The 5,116-nt window shown below is 34.2% G+C and overlaps 1 long non-coding RNA gene across 1 annotated transcript; it reads right to left on the reverse strand.

Annotated features, from left to right (window-relative positions):
• Window positions 1–3,441: 3,441 nt before the first annotated feature.
• Window positions 3,442–4,722, reverse strand: LOC142300989 (uncharacterized). The gene is made up of 3 exons (XR_012752687.1): window positions 4,575–4,722; window positions 3,719–3,869; window positions 3,442–3,575 (listed from the first exon to the last, which is right to left on the reverse strand). It is a non-coding gene; the product is annotated as an uncharacterized LOC142300989 (long non-coding RNA).
• Window positions 4,723–5,116: the final 394 nt, after the last annotated feature.

The following is a 5,116-nucleotide window of genomic DNA, read 5'->3' on the forward strand; positions in this document are numbered from 1 at the left end:
CAGTAAAACACCAATAAAGGAGCAGAAGGGGGACGCACCTTAAGGCCTCTGCCACACTCACGTTTAAAAAACGTACGTGTGATGTAGTCCGTTTTTTGTGTCCGTGTTCCGTATTTTTTGTCCATTTTTCCCCTTCGTGTAGTGTCCGTATGCATATCGTGTGTCATACGTGTGCACGTGTGTGCGTTTTCCTGTGCGTGAAATACATCAGTGTGTGTTCCGTGAGCAGTCCGTTTTTTGTGCGTGTTTAACATGTTTCACACATTGAGATAATGGTGATCACTTGGAATTAAATGACACATAGGTGTATGTGATTAGGACATAAATATAAGTTACCTATAAACTGTTTCCTGCTTGTATTCTGCCTTGGAGCACCTATGTGTTGTGACAAATTTTTGGCAATGCCATTATCCACGGAGGCCTTAGTGTTTTTATGTTGGATTATATCTCGTCGTTTTGGCGTTAGACGGCACATGTTGCAATATGATAATGTAAGAAGAAACAGATTGTGGGTGCATCCACTAATCATGATGCGGCCTATGCATGGTCATTTCCATACGTTATTTTTCGAGTTACGGAATTTCCCAGATAAGTTTTTTTCATACTGCCGTTTGACAGTTGAGAGTTTTGATTACTTACTAAATATTTTACGACCTCATTTGCAACACCAGGACACTTGGATGCGGCTTTCCATTTCCCCAGAGGAGAGATTTATGGTGATTCTGAGGTATAATATTTTTTTTGTATTCTTTTTTAAATGTGTTAGGTTTCACATTGAAATGTGTAATTGATATTTCTTGATCTAATCTCTGTTTTTAATAAATGTTTGTGGTTTTTTTGGTTTGCTTTTCTTTAAAAAAAACATATTGATAATTGAAAATCATTGTTTGTCTTGTTTTCATAGATTCTTGGCGACTGGTCAATCTTTTAGTGCGTTACATTTTGATTTTTTGTTGGGGAGATCAACCATTGCCGTTATAGTACGTCACACATGCGACATGATATGGCAACATTTAAAAGACCAAATGATGCCTCAGCCAAACAGACAAGATTGGTTGAAAATCTCTAAGGGCTTCAAGGACTCGAAAATTCATTATTGATCCCACCCCCAGTTGCCCTACCTGGTACATCTGGACCGTTGGCACCATATGTCATGGTAGCAGATGCAGGATTTGCATTATCCAAACATGTTATGCGACCATATCCAAGGAGATCAATTGATGACAGGAAACAGTACTTTAATTATCGGCTAACTAAAGCAAGACGTTATGTGGAGTGTGCATTTGGTATATTATCTAACAAATGGCGCATTTATCAGACAACTATTCAGTTGCAGCTAAACTCTGTCAAATCTGTCATCAAGGCTACCATAGTGCTTCACAATTTCTGTCTGATACATGAAGGAGGAACTTATGTTGATGATGAATTTCAGATAAACCATGTTGTTAATCCAACAGGTGAACCTATGTCTCATAATTCCGTGACATCTGGCTTACAAATTAGAAAATTATTTACTGATTACTTTAATTGTTTTGATGCTAATAATAATAATGATGTTTGTTAAATTTTTAATGGCAATTTTGGATTGACAATGTAGTTATTTTCACTTAGACGAAAATGTTTACTTAGTTTAAAAAATCCAAGAGCTTAAAGATTACTTGTATTAAAGTGAAAATCCGTTAATCAACAACTTACATTTCTGTTAACAACATGGATTTCTGAATGTTGTATGTATGTGTTTGTAAATTTCAGTGTTAGTATCATGATTTCTTTTTTTTTTTTTTTTTTTAAAATTACAAAATTAATAATGTTAATCGTCTATGCAAAGAATGCAATATTATATATACATTAAAAAAAGAAACAGAATATTTTTTTTTAAAACATTTTTTTATTAATAATATGCCTATTATTCCAAAAAGTAATGATGTTCTTTTTTTATTTTCCAAATAAAAAAAAAAATCTTGCTCATCTTCAGGAAACTTTAACAAAATTAACATATTTTTTTTTTCTAAAAAAATTGTTCATATACTTTACATAAAATAGTACACTTGCAAAAATTTTTGCATTGCTTACAATGTTGTAAAATTTTCGACCAGACATAATTATGTTGGTCTCATGTTGGACATTTACATAGACATAATAATTGTAAACTTTGTTTTTAGAATATAAGAACTCATCTACCCATCAAATTTGTTTGGTACAAATGTGTTCATAAAAAATTAAACATATCCATGGCAAAAAACATATATGTCATCCGGCACAAAATATAATCACACATGCCTTTTTTTGTAGATTCAAGACTCTGAGTTTAAACATTTTTGTCAAACCCAATGTTTGTTTTTTTTTGCCCATTCATCATATTTGTTGGTTGAATGTAAAGATTAACAAAAATGTGTATCATAAGTCTACAAGATCTTCTAGGGAAGTAACCTGAGTGTTGCTGAGTATGTTGTTTTGTGTGGCCTCAGAAATAGTATTTTCAGAAATTGAAGCAGTTGTTTGCTGAACAACATTCCTATTACTGACTACAGTAGTGTGTGGAACAGTCTGTTGCATGCTTGTTTGGCCCAACACATTGCCTGTTGTTGAGTACACCTGTGGGTCTACATGGGTAAGTGGGTATTGTGTGTGTGTATGTTGTTGACCTTGAGGATAGTTGACTGATGTTTGTAAGTGTGGTGTAGGTAACATAGTTGAGATTGGATAATGAGGCATCATGAATGATTGTGGGTATGTTGAACCAGGAAACAAGTTAGGTAAAGCACCAATATTTGTGGGTTGAGTAAAGTAACTAGTACTTGGAGTTGGTTGTAAATTCATATTTTATGGGTTGCTGTGAGGTTGCACTTTGTACAGTGCTTAAGGCGCCAGTATTGGTTGAAACATACCCTTGTCTAATTGGTGTTGGGAATACCGTACTTGAAGCAATAGAAGGTTGACCAGATTGTTGTAATACTGGATTAGTGACAATTACTGTTGCCATTGTTGTTTGTGTTGAAATGGTATTTTGATTGTCTGTTGTGTTTGGGACTGTATGTTGTTGCATAATGGTGCGCCAATTTTCTATGGCCTCATAAACTCTCACTGGTTCCTGTTCTGCCTGACTAGCTGAAAGTAGGGTCAGCATAGCAGCACGTACACGTTCCTGCCTATCGGATGCAATTTTGGTTAAGCTAGTAGATAAAGACCGACAACAACGCTCGGCATCTGTTTCTGGAATTAAAGTGTTCATTATGTGAATAATGCGTGTGTCAATTATTTCCGGTAAGGATCTCATTTCCTCAGGTCTGCGGATTCTTCTTGCACGGAGAGGTTGTGGTGCAAAACGTGGAAGTACATTTGATTGTGTTGATTGTGTTGCTGGTGTGGTTGTTTGTTGTGTTGATGAGCCTTGGGTGTTGGTTTGTGCACTCTCTGTCCCACCCTCATGTGATTCAGTTGCTGCTGCTGCATCTTGTTGAATCTCTTGATTTTCACTGTCTTCTCTGCCAGGTTCTTGTTCTGATGCTGAGGTGGCTGTAGCAGAGGGACCAGCTGTTGGTTGTTCATCAGAATCGTCTAGATTATCCTCCGTTCTATATTTTTTATTTTCAAATTAGATAAAATATTACAATCATTAAATTAATATTTTAAAAATTACCTTCAGAAAATAAAGAAATTTAAATGAAAATTTAAAAAAAAAAAAAACAAAAAACAACAAATATAACAAAAAACTTACTGTGTTACTTCTAAGATGGGTGCTAGGAAGCTTATTTGTTCATAGTAAACATATCTGCGTTTGCGGCCTTGGCTGGATGAGGATGGTATAGGGTTGTACTCCCTTCGGTACTGATCACGTGCTGAACGCCAACGCCTTTTTACCAAGTCAACTGTTGATTTTTAAAAATTATGTCACTTGCAACATTCAGCATAATTTTGCACACATTAATGATAATAATGTTTTCTAAATGTAATATACAATTTTAAAAAATAAAGGGGGACTAATACATTAGAGGAAAATACATTATTGAAGATATTCTTCACTAAAAAGCATTTTTATACATTCACACATAACAAAATAATATTTCTCTGGAATTATCTTGGAAGTAATTGTGATATAGATTTTAAAAAGGTCGGGTTTTTTAGAAAAAACAAATTTGTAAAAAATATTTAGAAATATTATTTTAAAAATTTAGGTCATGATATTGAAATGTTATGAAAAAAAAATAAAAAAAAATCAACATCCAGAATTAACCAAACATGATTAGAAATTGGGATAAAAAAATTAGACTAATAAAACATGGAATTGAAATTCACATGACAGTTTTATCTATTAATTAATTAACTTCATGAAGAATTCAAAATAATATTAAAAATTAAAGTTTACTTTGAATTTTTGTATTTTTGAAAAGTTAGGTAACATTTATAAAAATTTAACATTAACTAAATAAATAGATTATTACATATAACAATTCTTCACAAAGTTAATTTTAATAAAAAAGAACATTACAATAACAAAACATTCACAGTTTGAAATTATAAAAAAAAAAAATATATATATAAAAAAAACCTCGCAAAAACAATTAAACACTTACCATATTTAGCACGCTTTGAAGGCGAACATCTATCCCATGCATTATTGGGGTACACTTCCTCAGCAACTTGAAGCCAATGGCGGTCAACTGTCAGTCTGTCATGGTAACCATCAACACGTGTATCCCATAATGGTGGGTGAGTCTCAACAGCTGATATCAGTTTCTCCGTGTCCACCCGTGGAGCCATTATTATATTTGGAAGCAGAAATTGTGGTCAAAAAAGTTCTTTCACTACACAGAACTACAACTGCTTGCTTGCTCACTCCTTCTGCAAATGCAAAGTAAGTTTTGAGGAAAAAAAATATGTTAGCTACGCCACCTGAAAGTATTTAAAATTGTAACAACCTTGATTTTTAAAACACGGACACGGACCACACGGATAGCATACGGAGGCCATCCGTATCACGTACGTGCAAACATGGACCCATAGGATTTAATGGATCCGTGAGGACGTTATGCCGGGGGAAAACGGACATGTCAGCGCTTTTTCGGCACGGTCAAACGTAGGCACGGAACGGACACACGCTCCGTGATAAAACACT

This window comes from Anomaloglossus baeobatrachus, chromosome 1 (assembly GCF_048569485.1).
Source record: "Anomaloglossus baeobatrachus isolate aAnoBae1 chromosome 1, aAnoBae1.hap1, whole genome shotgun sequence".
NCBI lineage: Eukaryota > Metazoa > Chordata > Amphibia > Anura > Aromobatidae > Anomaloglossus > Anomaloglossus baeobatrachus.